General features: G+C 34.7%; 1 non-coding gene across 1 annotated transcript; it reads left to right on the top strand.

Moving 5' to 3' along the window:
- The first annotated feature begins 833 nt into the window (after positions 1-833).
- On the top strand, positions 834-920 carry PSV08DRAFT_t44. Its single transcript has one exon. It is a non-coding gene; the product is annotated as a tRNA-OTHER (tRNA).
- The last annotated feature ends 12498 nt before the right edge of the window (positions 921-13418 follow it).

Here is a 13418-nt window from a genome sequence, read left to right as displayed (position 1 = left end):
ACCTTTGTAGATGTGGGAAACCGCAAACTGCAGAGCACCTACTTCGATACTGCGGCTTTTACAGCGTAGAAAGAAACCAGCTTAAAAAGACTCTAAACCAAAAAATACTCAAACTCCCACGACTACTCCATACCACGAGCGGTATAGAAGCTACATTAGCTTTTATTACTAGCACGCGGATAGGAACAAGAAAGTGGCATCTCGGCCAAGAAGGCTAGAAAGAAAAATAAGAAAAACAATAACAAAAGAGGAAAAAAAAAAAAAAAAAAAAGGAAAAAAAAAAGAATAGTTAAAAATTTGAAATATTTAGCACTATTTCCTTCTCCCTAAGAGAGCTCGCTGGAAGGAAGCCTAGCTGCCCTACATCTCTCCCTGTTACCAAACTGCTCTTAAGCACCAGGCGTCTAGAAAGCTAGCAACAGCTTAGCTAGATATAGGCCGAAGCACCACAGTCACGCAATACAGCACAAAGTATCAAATTGTAACTAGTTAGATAGAACGGCCGTCGGCCAAAGTCCTACATAGCCAACGGCTGATACAGGACTATAATGGAATAATAATAAGAGTTATTTTAGGACTACTTTTACTAGTATAACTCTATCTCTAGTAGTATCTTAGTTTTTTATCTACTTACCTTTTCTCTTTTTAAGAAAGTAGCCTTTACTATTCTTAATAGAATAGTATATTATATACTAATTATTATAATAGAAGCTTTAATAAGTATTCTAGTATAGTATATCTTCCTTTATAACCTTCTTTATTAGACTTAGCTTCTTTATTCTATAAATTAAGTATTTATCTACTTTATATATATTTACTAATAGGGTACTAATGGGGGGATGGCGCAGTGGTGAAGCGCCTGGAAAGCCTCTGCTGTCTCACGTCAGCAGAGCTCGAAGGTTCGATTCCTTCTCTCCTCGAAACCATATTAGTATGGTCCACCCACATGAGAGAGTGACTCATTGAAAACTACCCATTCGACCTGAGAGGAAGACTCATTAAAAGTGAAAGACCTGAGAGAGCTACTCACTAAAACTACTAGGCTACGAGTCTCACCTCGATTTAGATGACCCCCTCCCCCACCTACTCAATTTGTATCTAGATTAAATCTAGCCTACTTAGATACTTGCAGGCTCAACCTGCACGTCTTATATAGCCTACCGGCTGAGAAAGGACGTTAATCTACAATAATAATAATAATAATAATAGGGTACTATAGAGATAATTATTTACTTCTTAAGTATCTTTAAACTATTATTAGTAGAAGGCGTATCCCTTCCTATAATACGTTTATAAGAGTTATTTATAGCTCTTTTCTTTATTAGACCTTTCTTAACTCTACTTAAGTACTCTAGTTATTATAACTCTTAGTCTTATAGCTCTATATATCCTATAGTTCTTTATATTATATTCCTTAGCGAATATTATACTATAGTAGTAGTTATCTATCTTTTAAGCATTCTATTATTATTCTCTATAGAACTAGTAGTTAGTTATATAGTTAATCTAGTATAGCTCTTTATAAGCTTCCTTTTCTCTTAGCTAGTATATCTAATAATACTATACTTAACACTTATTATACTATAAGTCAAAGTAGTAGTAATTATTCTTATTATTTCTAGTTTCTTCTCGCTTTCTTAAGTAATAATTATATTATTTTAGGTAGTTAACCTAATATAGGCGCTTATATTACTCTATTTATTTCTTAAACGTCTAAGGCGTCTTTTTAATATTAGATTCTTTAAATCTAGGTTATTCCTAGGTAGCTCTATAGGCAATTTCCTCTATATAGAGTCTTATAACTATAATTTATTCTTTAATATTATAGTTATTAGCTTAGTACTTAGTATTTCTATAAATCTAGTACTATTAGTTTCTTAGACGGCGTAGTACCTCTACCTCTTTAATGTTACACGGGGTTGGGTGCTAATACTTCTCTGGCTCGGTCCGGGTTAGGGCGAGTAGGAATAGAGACTAGCTCCGTGAGAGTTGTCTGGCGATTCGTAGTGGAAAAGAGTTATGGATGTAACCGAAGGTTTTGACAACGCTAATCTATTCGATAGACTAACATGTAACTATCTTGTGAAGTAAAAGATACTAGTAAGAAAGTACAATTTGAGTTGACCACAACGAGAGTAATAATGAAATCCATCCATCCTTATATCCTCATTGCTTCCAGTCCTGCCATCCCGTCCATCCCATCTTGGCTCCTCTTGGCGGGATGTCTGGGATGGACTGCCATCCCAAGGCTCACTGCCATCCCTGGCTTGGCGGGATGTCTTGTCTTGGCGGGATGGCACATCACGTGACCTCGAGCCCCGCAATGTCCATTACCTTTTGACGTGGACGTCCATAGGCCTTCAGCCATCTCGTCATTTGTCAAGGGGAGAATCCTTCTTGTTACTTGTAACATTTAACCTACTAATTTATTAGTAGTAGTTTATTCTACTTAAAGTCTTTAAGTCTAAGTGCCTCTTTTACTATTTTAAATTCCTCCTCTATAACTTCTTTATATATCTTATTAAGAAAAGCCTTATAATTAGCCTATCTTACTTTATTATATAAGTCTAGATTGCTAAGAGTTTTATTTAGCTTCTTAGTTAAGTAGAGTATTACTATCTATAGCATCCTAATCTTAACTACTCCTTACTTAACTTTATTTTTTAAGCAGTCCCTGCGAAAGTATCCTACTTTACTATAGTAGAGGTATACCTTACTATTATAACGCTTCTAGCGTTCTTCCTTAGAAAGACCGTCGTTAAACTTTCTTTAAGCTTTATTCTTATCCTTAGACTTATCTTATACTTTACTAGTTATATATAAATCTCTATTATAATCTTTATTACTCTAATATCTTTAAGTATTAGTAAAGAGTAGCCTTAGTCTATATTGTTGGAGATATAAGCTCACCAGCTAATCTCCGATAGAACCAAGTACTCAACCTTCAACCAAGACACGTCAATTAATCTATTACTAGAAGCTATTATGCTATTATCTAGTAATATCTATCTATTACGCCATAGATTACGCAAGCTACTACTAAGAAGACTCTTCTAGAATCTAAGACAACGAATATATAAGTAGTAGAAGAGCTAGTAGATAGAAAGTAGAGAAGAGTAGAGCGAATCCTACAGACTACCTTAGGAAGGCAATTTAACTATTCTCTCTCCCCTAGCAATATCTTTTTATCTCTTATTTATCTCTCTTTACTAGAACCTTCGATAAGCTGCCTCTAAGTCTATTACTAGACAAGTAGAAGGCAGAGACCTCTACCTCTGAGCTACTAGTAGAACAAGCAGCAACTTCCGCTACCTAAGTAGCAATATTCTAACAGGTTATGAGCCCGGATTACGCGATCTATCGAAGCTTCTAGTACTATACGTTTATTGCGATCTATTACGATCAGCGCTGTCTATATAAGAACTATACCTATCTAGGTTAGTTTCTTAGTAAGAGCTAGGGTAACAAGGGTTAAGAGGATAACCACGGCGAAGAGCTGAGAAACTCTATCATCCGAAGTCAGATCAGCTGACTAGAACTATCTATCGATCAATTGAACAATCCAGCGATCGATCAATCCATCGATCGACTTACCAGCCCACCAATCTATCAATCCACCAATCTATCAATCTATCAATCTATCAATCTATCAATCTATCAATCTATCAATCTATCAATCTATCGATATTTCAACCTATCGATATTTCAACCTATCGATCTATCAATCAATCAATCGATCAATCAGTTTTTTCAATCTATCAAGCTGACGATCTGCAGCCAGAGTTCTTCATAGTAAGGACAGTAACTGCAATAGTATCAGCATAAGCTCGATCTAACCAATCAATCTATCAGTCTATCAAAATGGCTGACAGTATTTTCAAAGTACCAAAGCTTAAAGGAAGCTCAAATTACGACATGTGGGCTATAAGGATTCAATCAATTCTAATTCAACAAGACTGCGGCGATATAGCTGTAATAGCCGACCTTACACCAGAAGAACGTCCAGAATCGTTCAAAAACAATGAGACAAAGGTACTATCTACTATAAGACTTAGTCTTGAAGATGGACCTCTCCTACAAACAAAAGAAATCAATACTCCAGTAGAGCTATGGAACAACCTTAAAGCTCTATATGCGCAAGAAGGTTTTAGCTCAGACTTTCTTATCTGCAAAGAACTTATTAATACTACTGTTTCAAGCTGCCAAAACAACGTGGAAAACTATCTTCAAAAGCTATCAAGGCTTACTTTCAGCCTAAAAGCTCGAAGTATCGAATTACCAAGCAGGTTTATTGCTGCGCTAATACTCAATAACTTGAGTTCAGATTTCAATTATCTAGTCACAGCAATTACTCAAGATTTTAGATCAAATAAAGAAATTAATCTTGAAACAATGAGCAGTCAGATTATTGACGAAGCTCGACGACTAAAATCGATCAAAAACAGCTCCAACAACTCAATCCAAAGGAGCGATACCAAACCTTACCAAAGGCATCAAATCTATCAACCAGCTCATCGATCCAATCATCGATCAGATCATCGATTCGATCATCAATCCAATCATCGATCAGATCCAACCCATCGATCTGATCAATACCATCGATCCAATCAATCCTATCGAAACCAGCAGCCAAAGGATATCGAAATGACCTTACCAACCCAACAATATAAAAGCTCAAAAAACTGCAGCTTCTGCAGAAGAAATGGGCATACAATTGATCAGTGTTGGCAGAAAGATCCAAGCAAACGCCCCAACCAAGGCTCCAATAGATCTGAAACAGCTCTATCAACAATAGTATCAGTTAACCAAACTATCGCTGATATCAATATAACCCAATCGGTCAAAACAAACAAATCTATTGAATGGATACTAGACAGTGGAGCTAGTGCGCATATCTGTTCCGACCGAACGCTGTTCAGAAATATCAGCAGTATTTCCAACACCTATATCAAATGGGGTAATACAGGAACACTATTACCAGCGATTGGTAAAGGAGAAGTACCAATTACTTTTACTAGCACTAATCAATCAGTTGTGCTAAAAGAAGTACTCCTTGTACCAGAGTTTCGCGTCAACCTACTTAGTCTCTATCAAGCAGTTGAAAAAGGAGCTGAATTCAAGTTTGCGAGGGACTATAGTCTAATTACCCAATCCAGCCAAATACTAGCCAAGGGCTACTACAATCGAAAAGTCGCGATCTTTCACACGACTAGCGATATCCATCAAAACGATCAGATCCATATACAAGCCAATTATACAGCACTGCTGACAGAACAGCCCATACCATCCGAACTAACATCAGACGATACCAATATATCTGATCAGCTAAAGCTATCAGAACAGCCCAATCAGTCAAAATCGATGCCAACCGATCAAAACGATCAAAACTATCAAATCGATCAAATCGATCAAATCAATCAAACAGAAGAAAACGATCAAATCGATCTATTGCATCGACGTTTCGGCCATATTGGTAAAACAAGCTTAAATAAGCTTTGTGACAACACCAACGGCATGAATTCAAATATTAAAACAAACAACTCATTCAGCAACTGCGAGATCTGCTTAAAAAGCAAATTTACTAGCAAGATAAGCAGAAATCCACCAATAACTCAAGTCAATGAGTTTGGCGATCTTATATACTGCGATCTAGGAGGACCTATCAAGCCAAGAACGAACAAGGGCTATAGGTACTACATTACCTTCCTGGACTACCACACGAAATATCTAGAAGTGGACCTTCTCACATCAAGATCAGAGCTTATAACGCCAGTCAAAGCTTTTATTAAAAGAGCTGAAGTTCAGGATTCAAAGCTAATTAAGCTCATTCAATCAGATAATGAGCTAAATACCAAAGAATTACAAAAGCTATCAAATCGAAGAGGGTTTAAGTTACGTTTTACTTCCCCCTTCAATCCTGAAGCTAAAGGTGGCGCAGAACGAATCAATCGAACCCTATTCGACAAGATCAGAGCTCTGTTATTTGAAGCAAAAATGCCAAACAAACTTTGGGCAGAAGCCTTACTCGCAGCGGTATATCTATATAATAGAACACCGCATAGTTCTATCAATTTTCGAACACCTTTCGAAGCAAAATACGGAATAAAACCAAATATTAACAATATCAAAATTTGGGGATCACTAGCCTATCGAAAAGAACCAAAGGAATTCGTGGGTAAGCTCGATTCTCGAGTCCAACCGTACTACCTTACTGGCTATTTAAGTAACAATCTATATCGACTAATTGATCTAAAGTCGAATAAGATTGTAACTGCAAGGGATGTTCAAATACTTGAAGGAGTATTCAACGATCAAGCTTATGATCTTGAATCACAACTAGTAATCGATCAATACAACGATCAATCCGACGATCAATCCAACGATCAACTAAATGCTGATCCAAATACCAACCAAAACCTTCATCCAATGGTAGATCAGACGAAACCAGTGAATCAAAACGATCAGAAATCCACCAATCAAATGAAAACAGTTGGACGAAATCCAATTGTACTTATCAAGAATAGAGCTAGAACGACAGAATCAGCCCTATCTACCGAAGTTACAACAGAGGATATTATTCTTGAAGAAATCCTATTTACCTCCAAGGATATTACCGATCCAAAAAACTACTCCCAAGTTCTTAAGCATGACAATAAGGATCAATATCTATTAGCAATGCAAAAAGAGCTAGATCAGCTGCAAAAGAATAATACTTGGACGCTTGTACCAAGGCCTTCCAACCAACCAGTACTTAAAGGACGCTGGGTACTTAACAGAAAATATCAACAAAACAACGATTTTATCTTCAAAGCTCGTTGGGTAGCCAAAGGTTTTCAACAAGAGTTTGGCATTAACTATCAAGAAACGTTTGCCAATACTACAAGGCCCGATATTATCCGTCTGTTACTTGCGATTGCGACAGCCCAAGGCTGGGCTATACAGAGCTGGGATATAAAACAAGCTTTTCCAAATGCACTAATCGATACCACGATCTATATCGAACAACCAGAGGGATTTTCAAATTCAAATTATCCTAACCACGTTTGTTTACTCAACAAGGCTCTATATGGGCTTAAACAAGCTAGTCGACAATGGCAGAAACTGCTATCAAGCTTACTCTATCAACTAGGTTTTCAATCCTTGCCGATCGATACAGCTACCTATATCCATCAAAAACAGAAAATAATAATCGCAACCCATGTGGACGATTTACTCATTTTTGGACCAGACGAACAAAGGATTCAACAGCTATTCTACAAGCTATCTGATATATCAGAGCTTGAAATCAAAGACCTTGGCGATGTAACTGAATTCCTAGGTATCCAAATTAATCGATCTAATCGATCGATATATATCAGCCAAGAAAGCTATCTTCAACGGCTGCTTACTCGTTTCAATAAGCAGAACGTTAAGCCAAGAAAAATACCTTTACCACAAGGTACCAAGCTTGCAAAAAACGACCAAACAGCAACGCCAAAAGATATCAATCTATTTCAACAACAAATTGGCGCACTAATCTATCTATCTATCTTTACTCGGCCAGATATTACCTACGCAGTTAATCTTCTATCGCGATTTATGGCCAATCCAAGCCCTGAACATTTTAGCAACCTTGATCACCTATGGGGATACCTATCGCAATCAAGCCAAATTGGACTATTATATCAACTTAGCTCCAATATTCAAGAAGGCTCCATCAAAACTGATCAATCTACATCGATGGGATCAGATCAGATCAAACTGATCGGATCCACCGATGCAGATTGGGGGGGTGATTTTGATACCCGCAGATCCACCACAGGATATATCTTTTTACTCCAGTTGAACAAGAGTTATTGCGCAATTTCATGGCTATCAAAGCTCCAACCAACCGTCGCGTTATCAAGCGCAGAAGCTGAATTCATGGCCTACCGCGAAGCTACAAAACAGAGTATCTATCTAAACCAGATTATTAAAAGTATCAAACCACTGTTTGATATATTATCAGATGGAACTGTTACTATATACTCTGACAGCCAAAGCGCAATTCAACTATCCAAAAATCCTACCTACCACGCGAGGACGAAACACATTGATATTCAATACTACTTTATTCGCGAAAAGGTGGAGGATAAACAGATCCAAATACAATACCAAAGTACCAACCAGCTACTAGCTGATTGTCTCACCAAAGCTACAAACGCTGATAAGATTCAAGATTTTCGATCGCAATCGAATCTAGTCAATCTATCAGATCTATCAAACCAATCCATCAAACTAATCCATCAAACCAATCTATCAAACCAATCCATCAAACCAATCCATCAAACCAATCCATCAAACCAATCCATCAAACCAATCCATCAAACCAATCCATCAAACCAATCCATCGAACCAATCTATCGAACCAATCTATCAAAACAATCCAACCCATCAGATCGATCGAATCTATCAGCCTAAGCTCATCGAAACAAACAAGCTAATCAAAACCAGCAGATCAATCAGATCTCAGCTGCCTAGCTTAAGGGGGTGTGTTGGAGATATAAGCTCACCAGCTAATCTCCGATAGAACCAAGTACTCAACCTTCAACCAAGACACGTCAATTAATCTATTACTAGAAGCTATTATGCTATTATCTAGTAATATCTATCTATTACGCCATAGATTACGCAAGCTACTACTAAGAAGACTCTTCTAGAATCTAAGACAACGAATATATAAGTAGTAGAAGAGCTAGTAGATAGAAAGTAGAGAAGAGTAGAGCGAATCCTACAGACTACCTTAGGAAGGCAATTTAACTATTCTCTCTCCCCTAGCAATATCTTTTTATCTCTTATTTATCTCTCTTTACTAGAACCTTCGATAAGCTGCCTCTAAGTCTATTACTAGACAAGTAGAAGGCAGAGACCTCTACCTCTGAGCTACTAGTAGAACAAGCAGCAACTTCCGCTACCTAAGTAGCAATATTCTAACATATATCTCTTCTAGGCTTTCTTTTATTCCTATAATTATATATTAATTCTTATTACTAATTTAATTAATAAGTATAAATTCTTTAGCTTATTATAGTATATAAGTTTATTCTTAATATTTTCTTTTAGACCTACTTTATATACTATTTAAAGTACTAAATTATTCTAATTAATTCGCGCTTATAATTACTTAAACTCCGCTATATAAGCTAAAACTACTTTAGTCTACTTTAAGTGAGATATAGCCTTCTCTACTTAGCTTTCTATATTTACCTCTCTAAAGATACATTCTAATTCCTCCTTAAAGTTAGCTTAACTACTAAATAAGGTATATATCTCATCCTTTATTTCTTTATTATTAATATCTATTAGAAAGTCCTCTATATAAGGTTATATCTAGCTTACTACTTTTCCCTTTATATAAGTATTAGCTATAAGTATCTTTTCTTTATTATTTAGTATATTATTATAGCTATAGTATAACTTAATATTAGTAAGAAACGTTTATAACCCTTTTTAGTTACTATTATATTTATCTAAGGTCGCTATCTTAGGTTTCTTAATAGGCTTTTTATTTAGTATAGCTATTAGCTAACTTATAAGCTAATTAATTATTACTTATATCTTAGCTATCTACTATATATAGATTATAGCCTAGTGCCTAAGATTCCACAACTCTTATAGGTTATACGCGTTATCGTCTACCTTATCGTTACTTAGAGTTAGTATTTCGTTATTAATTACTAGATTAGGCTCTTATCTAGAACTCTAAACTAGTCTACTAGCGCTAGTCTATAACTAAGAGTAATTATAAAATATTTTTAAATCTTAATTAGGCGTCTTAATATTAATCTTCCTAAGTCTACTAAATTTATAAGTAGTTAAAGTATTATATTAAGTTTAGTACTAATACTTCTCTAAGCTTAATCTAGGTTAGAGTAAGTAAGATAGTATAAAGAGCGCTATAAGGTAGTTATCTAGCTATATAGTAGAGTAGGCGTGCTTATATAGAAAGTAATAATAGATTAATAATTTCTAATCTATATTAAATAAACTAATACGTATTAATCTTATAAAGTTAAGTAACTAGTAAGAAAGTATAATTTAAGTTAACTATAATAAGAGTAATAATAAAATCTTTCTACCTTTGTATCTTTATTATCTCTAGCCCTACTATCCCAACTATCTTATCTTTCCTTATCTTAGCGGGATATCTAGGATAGTATACTATCCTAAGACTCTCTACTATTCTATCTTTATGTTACAAGCAACAAGCAGAAGGATTCACTCCCCGGGTATGACGATGGTTAGTTGGGAAACCACTTGGGATCCTGACGGGAAGGATGGACATCGCGGGGCTAGGTCACGTGATGTGCCATCACGCCAAGACGGTGCCATCAGTGATGGCAGGACCCGTATGTGATGGCAGCCATCAGAAGTGGAGACGACCATCAGTGATGGCAGGTCAATGTTCTGATGGCAGGACTGGAAGCAACGAGGATATAAGGATGGATGGATTTCATTATTTACTCTCGTTGTGGTCAACTCAAATTGTACTTTCTTACTAGTTACTCAACTTCACAAGATTGATACTTGTTAGTCTATTCGATATAGATTAGGAATTGTCAACCTATTGTTACTTTCTATCCAAGCACGCCCACTCCACTGTATCGCCAGACAAATACCTCACGGCGCTCTTCACACCATCTCACTCGCCCTAACGCGGATCGAGCTTAGAGAAGTATCAGCACCAAACCCCGTGTAACAAGTATATACTAGTATAGTAGCTAGCGTTTAGCTAGTGTATTAGCTTAAACTCTTATTCTTAACTTTAAAAAAAATAAATAATTTATAAATTTAGTATTAGCTAATAGCGCTTAGTAAAGGCTATAAGGGGGTAAATTATTATAGCTTTTTATTATAGTTTTATTATAGTTATCTATAATTATAATCTAAGAAATTATTATTTAGCGCTTTAGACTCTAAACTCTACTAAGCCGCTAGCGCTAAAGCTAGCGTAAAAACTTAAAGTTAAGTTTAATTATTATTCTATTAAGGGGGTATAGAAGTAACTAGTACTATTTAAATTAGTAATTTAAGTAGTACTTAACTATAGAGTATTATAGTTTTTTATTTTAGATTAGGCTAGTTATTAAAGTATTTATTAGTAGAGTTGTTATATAGGGTTTAGGGTCTATACTACTCTAGTTAGGTCCGCTACTATAGCTAATAAGCCTTACATTAGTATTCTATAAAGTTTATTTAGCGAGATAGTAAAGTAGTATACTTAGATAGAAAGGTAATAAAAAGTTAGATAACTTAATCTATATTACTATAGACTAATAGGTAATAATCTTATTAAGTAAAGATATTAGTAAGAAAGTACAATTTAAGTTGACTACAACAAGAGTAAATAATAAAATCTATCTATCCTTATATCCTTATTACTTCTATCCTAGTGCTCTCTATTCTCCCTTAGAAGTATATTACTATAGGAGTAGTAGGAGTATAATTCTCCTAAGGCCCTCTATACTCCCTTTCTTAGCGGGAGTATAGCTCTTAGTAGGAGTACCTATATTATATAATCTCTAGCCTCGCGATATCTATTACCTTTTAACGTAGACGTAGTTAGCCTTTAACCTTATTATTCTATATTAAGAAGAGAATCCTTCTTATTACTTATAACATTATCTCCCCTCTTAAGCGTATTATCTTAATACCTTAGATTATTATTTTACTATACCGCGTATTAAATCGTTAGCTATATATAAGGTTAGTAGGCCCTAGGCTATTATAACTATCCCTTTCTAACTCTAGCCTTTCTAACTATGCTTAAGGTCCTATCTTCTTCTTATTAGGCTTCTATAATAACCTTAACTTAACGTCGCTAGACTTAGTCTAATAAGATCTATTATTAGAGAAAAGAGATAACTTTTCGCTATAAGCGCTATAAGAAGAAGAACCTTTATTACTTTATAGATACTATGTCTAAGTAGTGCGCTAGTTATATTACTATAAAGGCTAAGTGTAGTTTATTTATAACTAAAGAAGAGTAGGAAAAGGTTAAGGCTAAGAAGCGTTAAAACCGTCTTAAGCTTGCCTTCGCTAAGGAGCGCTAATTATAGGCTACTACTAAGACTACGTATTTACGTTGTAAGCTCTTAAAGGTTAAGACGTAAGAGTGGGCGTATACTAATTAAAATTACGCTATTCTAAATCTTTAGAATAATAAGAAAGAGGAGGCTAAGAGGAATTCTACCCCTAGTATAGTTTTTCTAATAACTAAACTATCACTACCTATATAGTTAACTAACCTAGGCTAGTTATAGGCTAATTATTCCTCTTCTTTTAACTCTTTCTTATCCCTTAATTATTATCTTCCCTTTAAGAATCTAGTTCTCGCTTCTTTAAATGTTTCTAGTAAAAATTACGTACTAGTAACTTATAGTTTATTAGATTTCCTTTAGGTTCCTAAGTATTATAGCTCTTAGGCTATCCTTACTACTTAACTAAGTACTTCTACTAACTACTAATTTTCTATAGGTCTTTAATTTCTTTAACCTTATACTTATCGTCTTTAAGCTCTATATCTATTACTAGCTTAATATTTAGAGGTGCTAGCTCTAAGAGTTTCTTATAAAAGATAGGGTGGATTTATATACTTTATAGGAGTTTTAACTTATAGTTTACTTTTCCTATTTCCTCTAAGATCTTAAATAGTTCTACTTAGAGGTTATCTAGTTTTCTATATAGTTATTTAGTTTTTAGGTTTTAACGTAATAAGAAAACTTTATCCTCTTTCTTAAAGGTTAGTCTCTTAATTCTTTATTTATTCGCTATCTTAGATGTTATAAAGTTCTATTAAGCTATATTCTTACTTAATTCTTTATATAAATCTTATATAAGCTTCGCTTTATCGTCTACCTCTACTATAATACTCTTAATATCCTTTAGATTCTAATAAGCTACTAGCTTATATCTATAGTTCGCGTAGTGTAGTAAATGCTTTATTATTACGAATCTTATACTATTATAGGCTAATTACGCTATTAGTAGTAACTTTACCTAGTTATCCTATAATTTATTAGCGTATATCTATAGGTACTATTCTAATATCTAGTTTATTTATTCTATCTAGCTATCTATTTCTAGGTAAAAGCTTATTAAAAGCTTCTTCTTAACACCTAACTTTACTAAGAATATATTCTAGTATTTAAACGTAAATAGTTTATTATAATTAGTAATAAACTCTTTAGGTATCCTATACTCTAATATAAGTGCTTTAGTAACTTTATACGCGTATTCTTCTACTATAATAGTTTCTTCTATAGGTATAAACTTTGCTGCCTTAGTTAATTAGTCTATAATTACTAGTATTATATCGCAAAATTAATATATCTAAGAAGTCAAAGGAAATCGAAGCAAAGCACCATAAGGAGCGACCAGAAGACAAATACCTTCTATCC

The sequence above is a fragment of the Bipolaris maydis genome (genome assembly GCF_028858645.1).
Source record: "Bipolaris maydis strain C4 unplaced genomic scaffold PSV08scaffold_9, whole genome shotgun sequence".
Taxonomy (NCBI): domain Eukaryota; kingdom Fungi; phylum Ascomycota; class Dothideomycetes; order Pleosporales; family Pleosporaceae; genus Bipolaris; species Bipolaris maydis.
This window is presented reverse-complemented; position numbering and strand designations above follow the sequence as displayed.